Below are 23,228 nucleotides of genomic sequence, written 5' to 3'. Positions count from 1 at the left end.
GATCCAGCAGGAAAATCACTCCGTGCTTGTCCTGGTAATGGTATTGACACACAATACCTATTGATTACTCCTAAAATCAATAGGCTGGGAGTGGGAGAGGCTCTCCACTCAAGGGCTGGGATTTTGGGAACGCTTCCATTCCCCATTATTCACCAAATAAACCCAAGGCCTGGCTGCTGTGTTAATTCTGCTTCTCTGCACCTTCCAGCGTTGCTGTTTTCCTCATTCCAAACCCTGAAATCCCAAAATTATGGGATGGGGAAGAATTCCAAGCCACTTCCATAGAGCAGGATGCTCACAGCCCTTTCTCTTTGCAGGTCTGAATCGTGGTGTGGAGAATTCTTGGAGCTTCAGGGCAGCGTGGGCTGATGCCAGAAGGATCTGGAGAGATTCCAAACTCAGGGATACTTCCCTTGCTGACAGAGGAATTGGAATATTTTGCATCCTGAGTCATCCAAGGAGCATCAGTTTGGCAGGTGGGATGTGGATTTGGATTTGGGATTGAGGCATGTCTCCCCTATCCCTGGTCAAAACCATTCTGGGATATCAGGATTATATAAAATCCCATTTTTGGCTCCTTAATCCTCAGCTTCATCTGAGGCCTAGCTTTCTAAAAAATGGAAATTAATATTAAAAGTCGTTCCTTAACACACATGTTTATTTTTTAATTTATAGAATGTACCTATTACACTCTCCAGACACATGTGCTTGATTATAACGATTATCATATGTATTTTCCAAGGCGCTCATCATCACCATAATATCAAATGTCATTAGAGAAATTAAGGAAGAGCAGCAGCTCTTTTTGGGATTTTCCTCCCAAGGAAAATCCAGTTTCCTCCTTTCCCACCACAGCACTGAGAGCTCAGCTGATTTTCTGCCACTTTTGTTTCAGCTCGACACAAAACCAGCCAAATCCTCGGGGAAAAACGTGCAGCGTGCACCTGAAGCCAAAAGCTCAATGAAATATCAAAAATATCCTGGAATTGTGCTGGAAACGCTCTCCAAAATTGGGGCAGGAGCGAGGGAGGAGGTAAACACAAACACCAACAGATCCTGAGCTCAGGTCACAAACCTCTTGTGCTTTAACACAGAAAAAAAAAATTTCCAGAAGGAAAAAATTAATTTAGACATTGATTAATTAAAGATTTTGAGACTATCGAGGGGTTAAAAGTAGAATTTTTAAGAGAATTTGTTTTTTTTTGGTTAGTGGTTAGTGTAGGATTTTTTTTTTTTGTTTGGTTATGAGCTGGGTGGGGGAGGGGAGAAGTTATGTGGATTTTGGAGGTAGATTTGGTTTTTTGTAGATGGAAAGGTGGAGAAAATGTGGGATTTTTTTGGGTTTTTTAAGAGATAAAAAGAGCTGGTAGTGGTTTTATTAGTGGTTTGTTGTGGGGAAGGAGAAGAGCAGGGAGGCTGTGAGGTGTTTAGTTGTTTGGGAGTTGGGAGTTTTAATTTTTTTTTTGGAGAAATCAAAGTTTTGTGAATTTTTTATCTTTTTTTGGGTTGAAAAAGAGAGGAAGAGAGACAGTTTGGGATTTAGGATGTAGGTGGGAGGAGATAATGGAGTGGTTGAGTCCTGCTTGCTGCTCCCAGAGGTGCATTTTTCATCATTTAAAGATTTCCTGCTGAGAATTGTCATTTTTGGAGCAAAACCCCATTTCAGACCTTGGGAGGAGATAAGTACCAGAGGATTTACACGTGTGTTCCCAGAGGTGAGAGAAAAGAATCTGGATTGGTTTAGGAGAGGTTTTAATTTCAATATTTACTTCTTTAGGCTCCAACAGAGGAAGGAAACAGCTGGAGATGACACAAACACGTCGATATTCCAGATTTTGCTGGTTTGTCTGGAAAACACGTGTTGGATTTCAAGGCTGTGTGTGTCCAAGGGGCCAGGAAGAGCAGGAGTGATCCATACACTCAAAGGTACTGCTGGGATGTTTTAATTTAACTAATTAAAAATTAACATTGCTCTTCAGCCCAGCTCTTAGGGATTTAAGGTCTTCTCAGCAGAAGAGTCCCTTAAATCCAGTCTGTGTCGTGGGGGTGAAGCTGCAGCAGCAGGGAGCTGCCTTTGCATTGCTGACTCCGACTAAATCCTCGGGTTTTTGCTTCCTTTGCGTCATTTCTGTGATTATTTTTGTGCTTCATATGCTCAAAAATCCCTGGGGAATAGAGAAAAAAAAAACTCTCTTTTTTTTCATATTTTTGCTTTGCAAATCACTTTGCAAAGAAGCTTTTTGGTGTTTTCAGAAGGTTTAAAACCCACCTGTTTCCTGGGAGAAAGGTACATCCTAGTGGGAAATTTATGGGAAATAAAATCCATCGGCCCCACACTTGGGAAAAGGGATTTAGAGCAGGATTTTCAGTCTCAAAGCAAAGATTTATTTTTTTTTTAGAAAGAGGACTGGGAGAACAGAGTGTTCCTCCTGCTCTGGCAGGGATTCCTCAGGATTTCCAAGGATTTACCTTGGAAAAGAAGGACCAGAGCAGGGAAAAAGGGACCTGAGGGGTTTAGGAGGACACTTAAACACTCCTAAGGTCACTTGGATAATCTAATCCTACTCAGGATGATATCTAGCTCCGGCAGGAACTCTTGGAAGGTTTTAAACAACATCCATCTTCATTATTTCCCACCCTGGCGTCTGTATGATTGATTCCTGCTAAATTTGGTTTAATTGCTCAGAAGGTTTTAAGGAATGACATTTGGAGAGAGCCAAATGGGATGTCTGAGCTCCCCCTGCTGCGCCACCCAGCACCCAGCACCCACCAAAAGCTTCCCTGCACCCCCAAAATCCATCTAACCCTGTTTATCCAGCACCAAAATGAGGGCAAAGCTGCAACTAAAGCCATATTTATACCCCAAAAATCAATAATCAAAGATAAACCCCATCAGCAGGAGGATGGCGGAGCAAACCCGACATTAACCACTCGTTATTTACACTATGAACCGGTGCGTGGCCACAAAAGCTGCGAAAAAATCCCCATTTTTTTTTAATTTTTTAATTATTTGTTAAAATCTTTCAATTGTTCAGCAGATAATGTCATGGATTGGTCCTCCCAGTGTGAAGTGCAACCGTCCAGAACCCCCACAGTATTATAAATAGGCTTCGGAGCCGGGATTGATTGATGTTTGGCATCAAATCTATTCCTCGGAGCATGTGTATTCCTTCTGTTCACCAGTTTCATACAAATATACTCGGGCTGGTTTTTTATTCAAATCTCCCAATTTATGGCAGATTTCAACTGTTAAATATTTAAAGGATTTTTCATCCTTTTTTCCGTATGCGAGGCAGGGAAATCTTGCGCCGAACGCAAACGAGACTCGGAGATTTAACGAGTTTCCTGTGGGGGTGAGAAAAGCTTTATTAATTATATCGAGATTCAAATAATAGTTTTGCCTGACACTAATGTTCCATCAGTTCCAAGCACAGGGATCCTGTGGGATGGCTTTAGAGCCCTTATCAGGATCGAGATTACGGCATTTATGGCTCCGTGGAAATAGGAATTTAATCAACGGAGTTTGGAGAGAGGGTTGGAGTCGGTGGTGAGAAATGAGAGGTGCAAAAACAACCAGAAATTGTTCCAGGGAGTCCCTGGAGCTCCACAAACCCCACTGAGTGTTGGTGAGAATCCCCCCAATCACTCCTGGATCCCCACTCTCCCAGGGCTTATTTAAATTAAATTATTTAACTTATTGAAGTTTTCAAATCAATAACTTTATTGCAGAATTTTTCTGCCATCGGGACTTTATTCCGTCCGCCCTTTTTCCCACGTGGATTTGTGATTAATTCATTAATTCATGTCTTTGTAAGAGCAGGAGGCCAGAGCCAATTATGTCTTATTTATTATTTTGTGTATTACAGGAAAATCCGGATACACCAATGGAACAATGGATGTGAATTCCTCCTCCCAGTGGAAATTCGAATTGCTGGTAAAAAACTCAACCTGTTGCTTGAGCACCCAAATTACCCTGAAATGATAAAGAGATCACAGGGCAGGAATGCTCAAAGTCTCACCTTTAACATTCAGATAATTCACTGTATTTTAGAAATGCTGTGAACTCCACCAGGTTTATTTTATATCAAATTTCCAATAGATTTTTGGCTCACAGTTTGTTAAACTGGTGCCCCAGTCACTGATAAAATTGAATTGTACTCGTGATTTCTGTTTCTGGCTGTGAAACCCACACCAAAATCAGGAAAAAGGGATGTTCCAGTGCTCAGAGGAAGCTTCAAGTAGGAATTAATTTATCTCTGGTAGCACTTGACAAAGCTCAGCTCCTTTATAGTCACATCTGTTAGTTCAGAGCATTTATTGGAGGAGCCTTGACAAAGACAAAAACAGATGATGGAAATCTCGTCTGTCAAAAGTGTTATTAAAGCTGGGAACAGGGCGAGGGTTGCTTTAAATTGAAAGCATCGTTTATATTTTAGCCAAGGTTTTGGAAATAATAATAATCCGGGGAAGGGTTTTGGGGGGCCAGGTGGGAACTGGGGAAATGGGAATGGAAATAGGGAATGGGAATGGGAAATGAATGGGAAATGAATGGGAAATGAATGGGGAATGGATGGGAAAGGAATGGGGAATGGAAAATGGGGAATGGGAAATTAATGGGAAATTAATGGGAAATTAATGGGAAATGAATGGGGAATGGGAAATGGGGAATGGGAATGGGAAATGAATGGGAAATGAATGGGAAATGAATGGGAAATGAATGGGGAATGAATGGGAAATGAATGGGGAATGGGGAAATGGGAATGGGGAATGGGAAATGAATGGGGAATGGGAAATGAATGGGAAATGAATGGGAAATGAATGGGGAATGAATGGGAAATGAATGGGAAATGAATGGGAAATGAATGGGGAATGGGGAATGGGGAATGGGAAATGGGGAATGGGAATGGGGAATGGAAACTGGGAAATGAATGGGAAATGAATGGGAAATGAATGGGAAATGAATGGGGAATGGGAATGGGGAATGGGAATGGGAATGGGGAATGGGAATGGGAAATGAATGGGAAATGAATGGGAAATGGGGAATGGGAAATGAATGGGGAATGGGAATGGGGAATGGGAATGGGAATGGGGAATGGGAAATGGGAAATGGGGAATGGGGAATGGGGAATGGGGAATGGGAGTGGGAATGGGGAATGGGAAATGGGGAATGGGGAATGGGAATGGGGAATGGGGAATGGGAATGGGGAATGGGGAATGGGGAATGGGAATGGGAATGGGGAATGGGGAATGGGAATGGGGAATGGGAATGGGGAATGGGGAATGGGAATGGGAATGGGAATGGGGAATGGGGAATGGGGAATGGGAATGGGGAATGGGAATGGGGAATGGGGAATGGGAATGGGAATGGGGAATGGGAAATGGGAAATGGGGAATGGGGAATGGGGAATGGGGAATGGGAGTGGGAATGGGAAATGGGGAATGGGGAATGGGGAATGGGAATGGGGAATGGGGAATGGGAATGGGGAATGGGGAATGGGGAATGGGAATGGGGAATGGGGAATGGGGAATGGGAATGGGGAATGGGAATGGGGAATGGGGAATGGGAATGGGAATGGGAATGGGGAATGGGGAATGGGGAATGGGAATGGGGAATGGGAATGGGGAATGGGGAATGGGAATGGGAATGGGGAATGGGGAATGGGAATGGGAATGGGAATGGGAATGTGGAATGGGAATGCGGAATGGGAATGGGGAATGGGGAATGGGGAATGGGGAATGGGAATGGGAATGGGAATGGGGAATGGGAATGGGAATGGGAAATGGGGAATGGGAATGGGAATGGGGAATGGGGAATGGGAATGGGAATGGGGAATGGGAATGGGAATGGGAATGGGGAATGGGAATGGGGAATGGGGAATGGGGAATGGGGAATGGGAATGGGGAATGGGAAATGAATGGGGAATGGGGAATGGGGAATGGAAACTGGGAATGTGCCCTCAGATATTCCCAAAACTGTTCCTAGGGGCTTCCCATGTTTTATTTTCCATTGGAATGGTTTATCTAACCTTGGAGTTTATATTCCAAATAATTCCAGGTCCAAAGTGCTGTGGTACAACTGGAAATTCGATTTTTTCCACAATTTAGGTCTTATAATTGTCTTTTTTCCTCGCTGATGCAGTAATTAGGGGTTGTAGGATCTGTGGGATTTGGGATAGGTGATGTTTATTGGGGATAGAGGTACAAATCCCATCCCTGGAATGTTTTGGGATCCTGGAAGGTGTCTCTGGTACAACTGGAAATTCGATTTTTTCCACAATTTGGGTCTTATAATTGTCTTTTTTCCTCGCTGATGCAGTAATTTGGGTTTGTAGGATCTGTGGGATTTGGGATAGGTGATGTTTATTGGGGATAGAGGTACAAATCCCATCCCTGGAATGTTTTGGGATCCTGGAAAGTGTCTCTGGTACAACTGGAAATTCGATTTTTTCCACAATTTAGGTCTTTTAATTGTCTTTTTTCCTCGCTGATGAGTAATTTGGGGTTGTAGGATCTGTGGGATTTGGGATAGCTGAAGTTTATTGGGGATAGAGGTACAAATCCCATCCCTGGGATGTTTTGGGATCCTGGAAGGTGTCTCTGGTACAACTGGAAATTCGATTTTTTCCACAATTTAGGTCTTTTAATTGTCTTTTTTCCTTGCTGATGCAGTAATTTGGGTTTGTTGCAGTAGGGTTTGTAGGATCTGTGGGATTTGGGATAGCTGAAGTTTATTGGGGATATGGGTACATATGGATTTTTCCCCATCCCTGGAATGTTTTGGGATCCTGGAAGGTGTCTCTGGTACAACTGGAAATTCGATTTTTTCCACAATTTGGGTCTTTTAATTGTCTTTTTTCCTCGCTGATGCAGTAATTTGGGTTTGTAGGATCTGTGGGATTTGGGATAGATGAAGTTTATTTGGGATAGAGGTACAAATCCCATCCCTGGGATGTTTTGGGATCCTGGAAGGTGTCTCTGGTACAACTGGAAATTCGATTTTTTCCACAATTTAGGTCTTATAATTGTCTTTTTTCCTCGCTGATGCAGTAATTTGGGGTTGTAGGATCTGTGGGATTTGGGATAGGTGATGTTTATTGGGGATACAGGTATCCCATCCCTGGAATGTTTTGGGATCCTGGAAGGTGTCTCTGGTACAACTGGAAATTCGATTTTTTCCACAATTTAGGTCTTTTAATTGTCTTTGTCCCTCGCTGATGCAGTAATTTGGGGTTGTAGGATCTGTGGGATTTGGGATAGCTGATGTTTATTGGGGATAGAGGTACAAATCCCATCCCTGGGATGTTTTGGGATCCTGGAAGGTGTCTCTGGTACAACTGGAAATTCGATTTTTTCCACAATTTAGGTCTTACAATTGTCTTTTTTCCTCGCTGATGCAGTAATTTGGGTTTGTAGGATCTGTGGGATTTGGGATAGGTGAAGTTTATTGGGGATATGGGTACATATGGATTTTTCTCCATCCCTGGAATGTTTTGGGATCCTGGAAGGTGTCTCTGGTACAACTGGAAATTCGATTTTTTCCACAATTTAAGTCTTATAATTGTCTTTTTTCCTCGCTGATGCAGTAATTTGGGTTTGTAGGATCTGTGGGATTTGGGATAGATGAAGTTTATTGGGATAGAGGTACAAATCCCACCCCTGGGATGTTTTGGGATCCTGGAAGGTGTCTCTGGTACAACTGGAAATTCGATTTTTTCCACAATTTAGGTCTTATAATTGTCTTTGTTCCTCGCTGATGAGTAATTTGGGTTTGTAGGATTTGTGGGATTTGGGATAGATGAAGTTTATTGGGGATATGGGTACATATGGATTTTTCTCCATCCCTGGAATGTTTTGGGATCCTGGAAGGTGTCTCTGGTACAACTGGAAATTCGATTTTTTCCACAATTTGGGTCTTTTAATTGTCTTTTTTCCTCGCTGATGCAGTAATTTGGGTTTGTAGGATCTGTGGGATTTGGGATAGATGAAGTTTATTTGGGATATGGGTACAAATCCCATCCCTGGAATGTTTTGGGATCCTGGAAAGTGTCACTGCCCATGGAATAAAAAGCTCCTTAAGGTCTTTTCCCACCCAAACCATTCCAAAATCCCGGAATTCTTTCTCCAAACACACGGGATGAGCTCTGCCTGCCTCCTACTCCTGCTTTTCTATCCTTAGCAGCATTCACAGGATTTCAGCTCCATCACACTTCTCACTCTCTAATCTTAGAGCTGCTGCCAGTTTAGAGAAGATTGGAGCTCCAGGGTCTCTCACTTGTGTGCAGGATCCTTCTGGGACACAGCCAAGTAGGTGAAAAACTTGGGAAAAGGGGGAGAGGAAAGCTGGGAATTCTCTCAGGATCTGCTCAAAAGGGTTTGGGCAGAGAGAGGTGAAAATTCCTGCCCTGGTGGACCACGTGGAGTTGTGGGATTTTCAGTGGAGAACATTCCCTGTTTTTGGAGCTGCTCCTCTAAATGTCTCCTGCTTTTTGTCTCTGTTTGTTCCCAAAGGTGCCTGTGGGATTCTGAGATGGAGAAAGTCTCTGTATTTCTGCCCTGTTGTCAAAGAAGAAATCGTAATTAATCTGTGCTGGTTTAAGGTGGTTAATTCTGTTTATCTCTGACATTTTCTGCAGGGCAGCGTGTGGGGCTTAATATATATAATGTGACAAATATTATATATTATTATATATTAAAAACTACCTGTGCTGGATTTACAATAAGGTGCCAATATAACATCCCTCAGTGGGATGTTACAAATATTATATATTTAAAATTACCTGTACTACATTTACAATAACATGCCAATATAACATTAAATACCAGAAACTACCTGTGCTATATTTACAATAATGTGCCAATGTAACACCCCTCAGTGGGATGTTACAAACATTATATATTAAAAACTATCTGAGTTTCTGGTATTTAATGTTATATTGGTATATATAATGTTATATTGGTATATATAAATATAGCCAGGTATATAATGTTATATCTGTGCTATATTTAAAATAATGTGCCACTGTAACCTCCTTCAGTGGGATGTTACAAACATTATATATTTAAAATTATCTGTGCTATATTTACAATAATGTGCCAATATAACATTATATATTTAAAACTACCTGTGCTGGATTTACAATAACGTGCCAATATAACATTATATATATATAATATATATAATGGTACAAACATTATACATTATTATATATTAAAAACTACCTGTGGTATATTTACAATAACGTGCCAATATAACATTAAATATATATAATATATATAATGTTACAAACATTATATATTATTATATATTAAAAACTGCCTGTGCTATATTTACAATAACGTGCCAATATAACATTATATATATATAATATATATAATGTTACAAACATTAATAATTAATTTTTAAAACCCCAAAACAATGGGGTGATCTTAATTAGCAAAAGTTCCGAAATCCTGAAGTTCTTAAAGATGGGGTGATGTTAATTAGCAAAAGTTCTGAAATCCTGAACATAAAATATTTCATTGTTCATTTTCTCATCTCACTAATAATTAGGAATTAAATTAATCAATAACAAATTAATTTGCTTGTGTTTATTTTATGCAGGAGCTCAACTTCTAAACTCCACGACCTGGGAGAAAATACCTTTTTCAGCCTAATTTTTGGATTATTTAACTCACGAAAACTCCATCTAAACTTGATTTTTGAAGAATAAAATCCCCCTGGAATATTAATTAATTGATTAATTAAAGAGCCATTATGAACTGGAATTTGCAGAGCAGCCCAAACTCACAACAAGAGGAATATTTGGAATATTTCCCTGGATTTGGTAAGGAGGAATTTTTTTACAATATTCTTTTATTATTTATTTACAATAAATATTTACAATATTTACAATATTCAATTATACAATATTTTTACAATATGGGAATATATGGGAATTATATGGGAATTATATGGGAATATATGGGAATTATATGGGAATTATTATATGGGAATTATATGGGAATATATGGGAATTATATGGGAATTATATGGGAATATATGGGAATATATGGGAATTATATGGGAATTATATGGGAATATATGGGAATTATATAGGAATATATGGGAATATATGGGAATTATATGGGAATATATGGGAATTATATGGGAATTATATGGGAATATATGGGAATTATATGGGAATATATGGGAATATATGGGAATTATATGGGAATTATATGGGAATATATGGGAATTATATGGGAATTATATGGGAATTATTATATGGGAATTATATGGGAATTATATGGGAATATATGGGAATATATGGGAATTATATGGGAATTATATGGGAATATATGGGAATTATATGGGAATATATGGGAATATATGGGAATTATATGGGAATATATGGGAATTATATGGGAATATATGGGAATATATGGGAATTATATGGGAATTATATGGGAATTATATGGGAATATATGGGAATTATATGGGTGGGATCTGTGGGGTGGGATCTGTGGGATTGGGATCAGTGGGGTGGGATCTGTGGGGTGGGATCTGTGGGGTGGGATTGGGATCTGTGGGGTGGGATTGGGATCTGTGGGGTGGGATCTGTGGGGTGGGATCTGTGGGGTGGGATTGGGATCTGTGGGGTGGGATCCCAAACAGGGTGTCCCCAAACAGGGTGTCCCCAAGCAGGTGCCACCCCAATCACAGTGCCACCCCTAACAGGGTGCCACTTTGAGCAGGGTGCCACCCCAAGCAGGGTGCCACCCCAAACAGGGTGTCCCCAAACAGGGTGCCATCCCAAGCAGGGTGCCATTTTGAGCAGGGTGCCACCCCAAATATGGTGTCCCCAAACAGGGTGTCCCCAAGCAGGGTGCCACCCCAAACAGGGTGTCCCCAAGGAAGGTGCCACTCCAAACATGGTGTCCCCAAGCTGCCACCCCAAATAGGGTGTCCCCAAGCAGGGTGCCACCCCAAGAGGGTGTCCCCAAACAGGGTGTCCCTGAGCAGGGTGCCACCCCAAGCAGGGTGCCACCCCAAACAGGGTGCCATCCCAAGGAGTGTGACACCCCAAACAGGGTGCCACCCCAAATAGGGTGTCCCCAAGCAGGGTGCCATTTTGAGCAGGGTGCCACCCAGAGCAGGGTGCCACCCCAAACAGGGTGCCATCCCAATCAGGGTGTCCCCAAGCAGTGTGCCACCCCAAACAGGGTGTCCCCAAGCAGGGTGCCATCCCCAGCAGGGTGCCATCCTAAACAGGGTGTCCCCAAGCAGGGTGCCACCTCAAGCAGGGTGCCATTTTGAGCAGGGTGCCATCCCAAACAGGGTGTCACCAAGGAGGGTGCCATCCCAAACAGGGTGTCCCAAACAGAGTGCCATCCCAAACAGGGTGTCCCCAAGGAGTGTGCCACCCCAAACAGGGTGTCCCCAAACAGGGTGTCCCCAAGGAGTGTGCCACCCCGATCAGGGTGCCACCCCAAACAGGGTGCCACCCCGAGCAGGGTGTCCCCAAGCAGGGTGCCACCCGAAACAGGGTGTCCCCAAGGAGTGTGCCACCCCAAATAGGGTGCCACCCCAAATAGAGTGCCACCCCAATCAAGGTGCCATCCCAAACAGGGTGTCACCCCAAACAGGTGCCATCCCAAATAGGGTGTCCCCAAACAGGGTGTCCCCAAGCAGGGTGCCACCCCAAACAGGGTGTCCCCAAGCAGGGTGCCACCAAACAGGGTGCCATCCTAAACAGGGTGCCACCCCAAACAGGGTGTCCCCAAGCTGCCACCCCAATCAGGGTGTCCCCAAACAGGGTGTCCCCAAGCAGGGTGCCACCCCAAACAGGGTGCCATCCCAAACAGGGTGCCACCCCAAACAGGGTGCCATCCTAAGCAGGGTGTCCCCAAGGAAGGTGCCACTCCAAACAGGGTGCCACCCCAAACAGGGTGCCATTTTGAGCAGGGTGCCATTTTGAGCAGGGTGCCACCCCAAACAGGGTGTCCCCAAGGAGGGTGACACCCAGAGGAAGGAGCCACCCCAAACAGGGTGTCCCCAAACAGGGTGCCACCCCAAACAGGGTGCCACCCCAAGGAGTGTGCCACCCCAAACAGGGTGCCATCCTAAACAGGGTGCCATCCTTAGCAGGGTGTCCCCAAGCATGGCACACTCCAAATAGGGTGTCCCCAAGCAGGGTGCCATCCCAAACAGGGTGTCCCCAAGGAAGATGCCACCCCAAACAGGGTGCCATTTTGAGCAGGGTGCCACCCCAAACAGGGTGTCCCCAAGCAGGGTGTCCCCAAGGAGTGTGCCACCCCAAACAGGGTGTCCCCAAGCAGGGTGCCATCCTAAACAGGGTGACACCCAGAGCAGTGTGCCATCCCAAACAGGGTGTCCCCAAACAGGGTGCCATTTTGAGCAGGGGGCCATCCCAAACAGGGTGCCACCCCAAATAGGGTGTCCCAAATAGGGTGTCCCCAAGGAGGGTGCCACCCCAAACAGGGTGCCATCCCAAGGAGGGTGCCATCCCAAACAGGGTGTCCCCAAGGAGGGTGACACCCAGAGGAAGGAGCCACCCCAAACAAGGTGCCATCCCAAATAGGGTGTCCCCAAGCAGGGTGCCACCCCAATCAAGGTGCCACCCCAAACAGGGTGTCCCCAAGCTGCCACCCCAAACAGGGTGCCACCCCAAGCAGGGTGCCATCCCTATCAGGGTGTCCCCAAATAGGGTGTCCTCAAGCAGGGTGCCACCCGAAACAGGGTGTCCCAAGCAGGGTGACACCCCAAGGAGTGTGCCACCCTGAGCAGGGTGCCATTTTGAGCAGGGTGCCACCCCAAGCAGGGTGCCACCCCAAACAGGGTGCCATCACCAGCAGGGTGCCACCGCAAACAGGGTGACACCCAGAGGAAGGAGCCACCCCAAACAGGGTGTCACCAAGCAGGGTGCCACCCTAAACAGGGTGTCCCCAAGCAGGGTGCCACCCCAAACAGGGTGTCCCCAAGGAGGGTGCCACCCCAAACAGGGTGCCATCCTTAGCAGGGTGTCCCCAAGGAGTGTGCCACCCCAAACAGGGTGACACCCCAAACAGGGTGTCCCCAATCAAGGTGCCATCCTAAACAGGGTGCCACCCCAAACTGGGTGTCCCCAAGCAGGGTGACACCCCAAGCTGCCACCCCAAGCAGGGTGTCCCCCAACAGGGTGTCCCCGAGCAGGTGCCACCCCAATCACAGTGCCACATCACTGCCACCACGATGCCAACACCACGAGCTCGAGCACAGAACCTTAAACAACACACACCCAAAATACCAAACCTCATCTCATCCAATCACCCCAAATTAATTAACCACAGCACCGCCTAATTACACCCACCCTACCTAAACCCCCCTTTAATTAAATGTCACAAACCCTCCTTGTCCCCACAGCACCAACCCCAAAATTCCTCCCTCAACTCCATAAAAACCCAAATAAATTCCGCTGGCATCTTGTAAATTTTTATTTTCTCCAACGACCGCGGGTCCCATCTGCGCCCCAGCTGTTATTAGAAAAAAAAATTCGGATTTTCTGCATTATAAAACAGCCTAGAACAGTAATTGCCAGTGGAAAAGATTAAATGTAGACACTAAAAATGTTTACTCGCCATGAATATTCATAACGACGGGTAGGAAACAGCTCTAGAAGATTAAAAAGAAAAAAGGGTTTGTTTACAAGGCTAGGAAAAAAAAAAAATAAATAAAAAAAAAGGGGAATGTCAGTTGGCCCCGAGCCTGAAATAGGAAGGAAAAAAAACCTTTGGGTAAAGCATTAGGGAGAAAAACAGATGGTTTGTGAACCTTTTATTAGATAGAAAAATCATTAATCAAGGCCAGGCTGGAAATGGCAGTTTTTTGGGTAATTCAGAGCTAAATTTATTTTTTTTTAAAGCGACAGGTTTGTGCTCCCACCCGAGGAAATCCCTCAGTGGGTTTTACATTTCTGGAAAAAAAGAAAAAAAGAAGAAAAAATACTCCAAAAAAGAAGAAAACACAGCTTGGATTATTTTTCAAGCAGCTGAATGGAAGGAGAAATTTAGGGAATACGACAGCTTCAGGAACCAAAAGGTTTGGGGTTGAAATGTTACAAAAAATTCATTTTTTTGGGTAAAAATAATATTATGGGGATGGGGAATGGTGATTCCTGACATGGTTGGGGGGTTTGTGACATGGGATGTCACCTCTCCACTTTGGTTGTCCCCACAGTGTCCTCGTGCCTCGTGTCCTGTCCTCAGCGTGGCAAAAAATTCCTCATCTGGGAGCATTTATGGACCAGTCCTTAAAATGACACAGGTACAGAAAAATCAACTTAAATTATCCATTTTTTAGCTGATTTTTAGTAGCTTGGATTGGGAGAAGTGGCCATAAATACACAGATTTATATAGAATTATCTGAGATTATTTACAGCAATTTTTTTGTTTATTCAATTTGGGTTGGGAGCGGTCGAGAAATGAAAAAAAAAAACAAAAAAAATACAAAAAATACAAAAAAATACAAAAAAAATACAAAAAAATACAAAAAAATACAACAAAAAAATACAAAAAAATACAAAAAAATACAAAAAAAACACAAAAAAAATACAAAAAAAATACAAAAAAATACAAAAAAAAATACAAAAAAATACCAAAAAAAACCCACAAAAAAATACAAAAAAATACAAAAAAAAATACAAAAAAATACAAAAAAATAAAAAAAAAAATACAAAACTCTCTCAAAACAATAAAACAACATTAAAAACGAGCCACAACATTTTTAACAGCAAACTCAGAGCTCGAAATAAAGCCAAAAAAATTTTCTTTAGGGAATAAAAAGGAACAGCTTCTTCCTCTCTGATGTGTTTTGTAGCACAAAGGAGCTGCCCACACATTTCCGAATTTTCTGACTAATAACTGAGGGATGAACTTCTTAAAACATGTGAAATCCATCAGAGCTGAGGGAGGAAAAAGAAATAAAAACTGATTTTTTGTAAGAAAAAGTAGCTGGAATTGCAATGCTTGAATATGTTCCAGCACAAAAAAGCACGGGAACATCTCGACAGCTGCGGAGAATTATTGGAAAAATTGGAATTTTCAAAAATAAAAAAATTAAATCCGAGGGTGGCAGGGGGGGGTAAAAAATTTAGGAAAAAAGGGTAGTGGGGATAAAATAAATTTAGGAAAAAAGGGTAGTGGGGATAAAATAAATTTAGGAAAAAATTGGGGTGTAAACCCCAAATGTGCTGCAGCAGATGGGTGGATAAACATTGATTATTTCCCCAGGTTGGCACATAATTGGCATCTGGAATTAATTGGCTGTTTGCCCACGGTGTGGAGCTCAGCAGGAGCCGAAGGTGACGTGAGAAAACCCTTTAAATCTCAATTTTTGATCTAGAAATAAAAACCAGGAATGTTTTTGCAATTTCCACCAGCTCCAAATTGCACATCTGCAATAAAAATGCAGGTGCAACGCTGCAGCAATGCAGGGGTTAAACTTCCCGAGCTCTCCCATCTGCCACCAGCCCTAAAAAAACCATTTAAAAATGAATTTTTTAGCCTCACAGACAGATTGTGGTGGGCTCCCCCCATGTCTCCAGCGAGGCTGAGGCATTAAGAATGTATGGATGCTGCCTATGGATTCCATACGTGTTTATTCCATATTTATCGTCGTGTTTGAGTGGTAAATAATGTTGGCACACAGATGGAGAGTGTCCGTGTGACACCGTGAAAATCAGGGAATTCTGATCGTCCTAAAACAACAGTTCTGGGCTGGGAGTGATTAGGGAGCTCGTTAATTAGGCTAATTAGAGATTGTGTGTTTTAGGTGGAAGATGTGGTGCTGCAGGGGTGTCTTCACTCCAGAAATCCACACCAGGATGGAGAATTCCTCCATAAAATGGACAATTCCACCCTAAAAATGGAGAACTCCACCCTAAAATGGACAATTCCTCCCTAAAATGGACAATTCCACCCTAAAATGGACAATTCCTCCCTAAAATGGACAATTCCACCCTAAAATGGACAATTCCACCCTAAAATGGACAATTCCACCCTAAAATGGACAATTCCACCCTAAAATGGACAATTCCACCCTAAAATGGACAATTCCACCCTAAAATGGACAATTCCTCCCTAAAATGGACAATTCCACCTCAGGATGGACAATTCCACCCCAGGATGGACAATTCCACCCTAAAATGGACAATTCCACCCTAAAATGGACAATTCCACCCTAAAATGGACAATTCCACCCTAAAATGGACAATTCCTCCCAAAAATGGACAATTCCACCCTAAAATGGACAATTCCTCCCTAAAATGGACAATTCCTCCCTAAAATGGACAATTCCTCCCCAGGATGGACAATTCCACCCCAGGATGGACAATTCCTCCCTAAAATGGACAATTCCTCCATAAAATGGACAATTCCACCCTAAAATGGACAATTCCACCCTAAAATGGACAATTCCACCCTAAAATGGACAATCCCACCCTAAAATGGACAATTCCACCCCAGGATGGACAATTCCTCCCCTAAAATGGACAATTCCTCCACAGGATGGACAATTCCACCCTAAAATGGACAATTCCACCCTAAAATGGACAATTCCACCCCAGGATGGACAATTCCACCCTAAAATGGACAATTCCACCCTAAAATGGACAATTCCACCCTAAAATGGACAATTCCTCCATAAAATGGACAATTCCACCCCAGGATGGAGAACTCCACCCCAGGATGGACAATCCCACCCCAGGATGGAGAACATCTCCCCAGGATGGAGAACATCTCCCCAGGATGGAGAACATCTCCTCAGGATGGAGAACATCTCCCCAGGATGGAGAACATCTCCCCAGGATGGACAATTCCACCCTAAAATGGACAATTCCACCCTAAAATGGACAATTCCTCCCTAAAATGGACAATTCCACCCTAAAATGGACAATTCCTCCCTAAAATGGACAATTCCACCCTAAAATGGACAATTCCACCCTAAAATGGACAATTCCACCCTAAAATGGACAATTCCACCCTAAAATGGACAATTCCACCCTAAAATGGACAATTCCTCCATAAAATGGACAATTCCACCCTAAAATGGACAATTCCTCCCTAAAATGGACAATTCCTCCCTAAAATGGACAATTCCTCCCTAAAATGGACAATTCCGCCCTAAAATGGACAATTCCTCCCTAAAATGGACAATTCCACCCTAAAATGGACAATTCCTCCCTAAAATGGACAATTCCACCCTAAAATGGACAATTCCACCCTAAAATGGACAATTCCTCCCTAAAATGGACAATTCCACCCTAAAATGGACAATCCCACCCTAAAATGGACAATTCCACCCTAAAATGGACAATTCCACCCTAAAATGGACAATTCCACCCCAGGATGGACAATTCCACCCTAAAATGGACAATTCCTCCCTAAAATGGACAATTCCTCCCTAAAATGGACAATTCCACCCTAAAATGGACAATTCCACCCTAAAATGGACAATTCCTCCCTAAAATGGACAATTCCACCCTAAAATGGAGAATTCCTCCCTAAAATGGACAATTCCACCCTAAAATGGACAATTCCACCCTAAAATGGACAATTCCACCCTAAAATGGACAATTCCACCCTAAAATGGACAATTCCACCCCAGGATGGACAATTCCACCCTAAAATGGACAATTCCTCCCTAAAATGGACAATTCCTCCCTAAAATGGACAATTCCACCCTAAAATGGACAATTCCACCCTAAAATGGACAATTCCTCCCTAAAATGGACAATTCCACCCTAAAATGGAGAATTCCTCCCTAAAATGGACAATTCCACCCTAAAATGGACAATTCCTCCCTAAAATGGACAATTCCACCCTAAAATGGACAATTCCACCCTAAAATGGAGAATTCCTCCCTAAAATGGACAATTCCACCCCAGGATGGACAATTCCGCCCTAAAATGGACAATTCCACCCTAAAATGGACAATTCCACCCTAAAAATGGACAATTCCTCCATAAAATGGACAATTCCTCCCTAAAATGGACAATTCCACCCTAAAATGGACAATCCCACCCTAAAATGGACAATTCCACCCTAAAATGGACAATTCCACCCTAAAATGGACAATTCCACCCTAAAATGGACAATTCCACCCTAAAATGGACAATTCCTCCCTAAAATGGACAATTCCTCCCCAGGATGGACAATTCCACCCCAGGATGGACAATTCCACCCCAGGATGGACAATTCCACCCTAAAATGGACAATTCCACCCTAAAATGGACAATTCCTCCATAAAATGGACAATTCCTCCCTAAAATGGACAATTCCTCCCTAAAATGGACAATTCCACCCTAAAATGGACAATTCCACCCCAGGATGGACAATTCCACCCAAGGATGGACAATTCCACCCTAAAATGGACAATTCCACCCTAAAATGGAGAATTCCTCCATAAAATGGACAATTCCTCCCTAAAATGGACAATTCCTCCCCAGGATGGACAATTCCTCCCTAAAATGGAAAATTCCACCCTAAAATGGACAATTCCACCCTAAAATGGACAATTCCACCCTAAAATGGACAATTCCTCCCCAGGATGGACAATTCCTCCCTAAAATGGAAAATTCCACCCTAAAATGGACAATTCCTCCCTAAAATGGACAATTCCACCCTAAAATGGACAATTCCTCCCTAAAATGGACAATTCCACCCTAAAATGGACAATTCCACCCCAGGATGGACAATTCCTCCCTAAAATGGACAATTCCACCCTAAAATGGACAATTCCTCCCTAAAATGGACAATTCCACCCTAAAATGGACAATTCCACCCTAAAATGGACAATTCCTCCCTAAAATGGAGAATTCCTCCCTAAAATGGACAATTCCACCCTAAAATGGACAATTCCACCCTAAAATGGAGAATTCCACCCTAAAATGGACAATTCCACCCCAGGATGGACAATTCCACCCTAAAATGGACAATTCCACCCTAAAATGGACAATTCCACCCTAAAATGGACAATTCCACCCTAAAATGGACAATTCCACCCTAAAATGGACAATTCCACCCCAGGATGGACAATTCCTCCCTAAAATGGACAATTCCACCCAAAAATGGACAATTCCACCCTAAAATGGACAATTCCACCCTAAAATGGACAATTCCACCCTAAAATGGACAATTCCACCCTAAAATGGACAATTTCTCCCTAAAATGGACAATTCCGCCCTAAAATGGACAATTCCTCACCAGGATGGACAATTCCACCCTAAAATGGACAATTCCACCCTAAAATGGACAATTCCACCCTAAAATGGACAATTCCACCCTAAAATGGACAATTCCTCCATAAAATGGACAATTCCACCCTAAAATGGACAATTCCACCCTAAAATGGACAATTCCACCCTAAAATGGACAATTCCACCCCAGGATGGACAATTCCTCCCTAAAATGGACAATTCCACCCTAAAATGGACAATTCCACCATAAAATGGACAATTCCACCCTAAAATGGACAATTCCTCCCTAAAATGGACAATTCCACCCTAAAATGGACAATTCCACCCTAAAATGGACAATTCCTCCCTAAAATGGACAATTCCACCCTAAAATGGACAATTCCTCCATAAAATGGAGAATTCCACCCTAAAATGGACAATTCCTCCCCAGGATGGACAATTCCTCCTTAAAATGGACAATTCCTACCTAAAATGGACAATTCCACCCTAAAATGGACAATTCCTCCTTAAAATGGACAATTCCTACCTAAAATGGACAATTCCTCCCTAAAATGGACAATTCCTCCCTAAAATGGACAATCCCACCCTAAAATGGACAATTCCTCCCTAAAATGGACAATTCCTCCCTAAAATGGACAATTCCACCCTAAAATGGACAATTCCTCCCCAGGATGGACAATTCCACCCTAAAATGGACAATTCCACCCTAAAATGGACAATTCCTCCCTAAAATGGACAATTCCTCCATAAAATGGACAATTCCACCCTAAAATGGACAATTCCTCCCTAAAATGGACAATTCCACCCTAAAATGGACAATTCCGCCCTAAAATGGACAATTCCACCTTAAAATGGACAATTCCACCTCAGGATGGACAATTCCACCCTAAAATGGACAATTCCACCCTAAAATTGACAATTCCACCCTAAAATGGACAATTCCTCCCTAAAATGGACAATTCCACCCTAAAATGGACAATTCCACCCCAGGATGGACAATTCCACCCTAAAATGGACAATTCCACCCTAAAATGGACAATTCCACCCTAAAATGGACAATTCCACCCTAAAATGGACAATTCCACCCTAAAATGGACAATTCCTACCTAAAATGGACAATTCCACCTCAGGATGGACAATTCCACCTCAGGATGGACAATTCCACCCTAAAATGGAGAATTCCACCTCAGGATGGACAATTCCACCCTAAAATGGACAATTCCACCCTAAAATGGACAATTCCACCCTAAAATGGACAATTCCACCCTAAAATGGACAATTCCACCCTAAAATGGAGAATTCCACCCTAAAATGGACAATTCCACCCCAGGATGGACAATCCCACCCCAGGATGGAGAATCCACCCCAGGATGGAGAACATCTCCCCAGGATGGAGAACATCTCCCCAGGATGGAGAACATCTCCTCAGGATGGAGAACATCTCCCCAGGATGGAGAACTCCACCCCAGGATGGAGAACATCTCCCCAGGATGGAGAACATCTCCCCAGGATGGAGAACATCTCCCCAGGATGGAGAACATCTCCCCAGGATGGAGAACATCTCCCCAGGATGGAGAACATCTCCCCAGGATGGAGAACATCTCCCCAGGATGGAGAACATCTCCCCAGGATGGACAACATCTCCTCAGGATGGAGAACATCTCCCCAGGATGGAGAACTCCACCCCAGGATGGAGAACATCTCCCCAGGATGGAGAACATCTCCCCAGGATGGAGAACATCTCCCCAGGATGGAGAACTCCACCCCAGGATGGAGAATTCCACCAGAGGATGGAGAACATCTCCCCAGGATGGAGAACATCTCCTCAGGATGGAGAACATCTCCCCAGGATGGACAATTCCACCCCAGGATGGAGAACATCTCCCCAGGATGGAGAACATCTCCCCAGGATGGAGAACATCTCCCCAGGATGGAGAACTCCACCCCAGGATGGAGAACATCTCCCCAGGATGGAGAACATCTCCCCAGGATGGAGAACATCTCCCCAGGATGGAGAACATCTCCCCAGGATGGAGAACATCTCCCCAGGATGGAGAACATCTCCCCAGGATGGAGAACATCTCCCCAGGATGGAGAACATCTCCCCAGGATGGAGAACATCTCCCCAGGATGGAGAACTCCACCCCAGGATGGAGAACATCTCCCCAGGATGGAGAACATCTCCCCAGGATGGAGAACATCTCCCCAGGATGGAGAACTCCACCCCAGGATGGACAATCCCACCCCAGGATGGACAATTCCACCACCTCAGGATGGACAATCCCACCCCAGGAACATTTTCCAACCTTTTTCCTGTTCCTGGGACCATTTTTGGGTGCAGAACTCCAATTTTGGGTTCCTTTTTTCCCATTTTTCCATGGAATTTTTTGGAGCTTTCCCCTCCCTCCTATAAAATGTTTTTCTCTGTCATTCCCAAAAATCATTTTTTGCATTTTCCAAATCCTCAGGAACAGCATCTCTGCACCCCCCCAAAATTTTTAAATTTTTAAATTTTTAAATTTTTAAATTTTTAGATTTTTTTAAGATTTTTTAGATTTTTAAATTCCCCAAATCAATCCATAATTAAATTAAACGTAGATTGGAATAATTAATCCTAAAAATCCCCCTCTAAACATAACAACAATAAACCCTCTGTTTTTTTTTTACAGGATATTTGTCATCTTTTGATGCCGTGCCAAAAAAAAACCGGAATTCTGGGAGAGGAAAAACCTCCGGAAGCGTCTTCCCGAAAAATCCGTGCTCCAAAAAAAAACAGGGAAGGAATTTCAGGTAAAAAATAAAATTCAGGTAAATAAAATTCAAATTTCAGCAGCTCAGGAGTGGCTGGAAATATTAATATTAATATTAATATGAAATTAATAATATTAATTTATTAATTAATATTAATATTAAATATTAAAAAATTAAATATTAAAAATTTACTATAATATAATTTAATTAATTATATTATATTAATTATATTAATTATATATTATATATTATATATATATTAATTATATATATATAATATATATATATAATTAATATATATAATATATATATTATATTATATATATATATAATTAATATATATATAATATATATATTATATTATATATATATTATATATATATATTATATTATATATATATATTATATATATATATATAATATTATATATTATATATTATATATATATTAATTATAATTAATTAATTAATTATATAATGAATTATATTAAATTATATTTAATTAATATTAAATATTAATATTAATATTTAAATAATTAATATTTAAAATGCTGGAAATTCCTCGGTGGTGGGATTTTGGGATAAATGATTCCAGCCGCTTCTAAATCCTGGAAAAATCCTGGAAAAATCCTGGAAAAATCCTGGAAAAATCCTGGAAAAATCCTGGAAAAATCTGGGAATTAATCCCTCAGTTTGGAATTTTGGGGGGTCACCCCCTGGTATCTCCTGCCACCATCCCCAGATATAAAAAAATGCTGTGATGACACAAAAAACACAAATATTTTGGGAAAATTGCTTTTCCTGAGCGGGAAAAATCCATAAATATATAAATATATCCATAAATATCCTCTCTGGAATTAATAAATCCCATGGGAGAGGATGTGATTCCAAAAGAAAACACGGATACAGCGTTTTAAATGGGAATAATTCAATTTATTTCACTTTTTTATTCACAAAAAAGGTAAAATTTTATATCCCAGTGGAAAAATCCATAAATATATAAATATATCCATAAATATCCTCTCTGGAATAAATAAATCCCATGGGAGAGGATGAGATTCCAAAAAAAACACGGATACAGCGTTTAAAACGGGAATAATGAATTTTATTTCAATTTTTTATTCACAAAAAAGGTAAAATTTTTTTTGTAGCATAAAGAGGAAAAATTCGTGGTAGAAAAAATAAAAATTAACTCTAAATTAAGGATTTTTTTGATAAAAAAAGTGAATTTATGCAGGTTCTGCC

At 42.1% G+C, this 23,228-nt stretch overlaps 2 long non-coding RNA genes across 2 annotated transcripts; both read left to right on the top strand.

The window, feature by feature from the left end:
* Positions 1-277: 277 nt before the first annotated feature.
* Positions 278-8,598, top strand: LOC140682171 (uncharacterized). Its single transcript, XR_012053439.1, has 6 exons — positions 278-476; positions 896-1,033; positions 1,778-1,926; positions 3,867-3,934; positions 8,228-8,304; positions 8,509-8,598. It is a non-coding gene; the product is annotated as an uncharacterized lncRNA (long non-coding RNA).
* Positions 8,599-9,496: 898 nt separating this feature from the next.
* On the top strand, positions 9,497-15,910 carry LOC140682122 (uncharacterized). The gene is made up of 4 exons (XR_012053372.1): positions 9,497-9,824; positions 13,902-14,302; positions 15,269-15,339; positions 15,810-15,910. It is a non-coding gene; the product is annotated as an uncharacterized lncRNA (long non-coding RNA).
* The last annotated feature ends 7,318 nt before the right edge of the window (positions 15,911-23,228 follow it).

The sequence above is a fragment of the Taeniopygia guttata genome, chromosome W, assembly GCF_048771995.1.
Source record: "Taeniopygia guttata chromosome W, bTaeGut7.mat, whole genome shotgun sequence".
NCBI lineage: Eukaryota > Metazoa > Chordata > Aves > Passeriformes > Estrildidae > Taeniopygia > Taeniopygia guttata.
The sequence above is the reverse complement of the archived record's forward strand: the minus strand, read 5'-3'. Positions and strand labels throughout refer to the sequence as shown.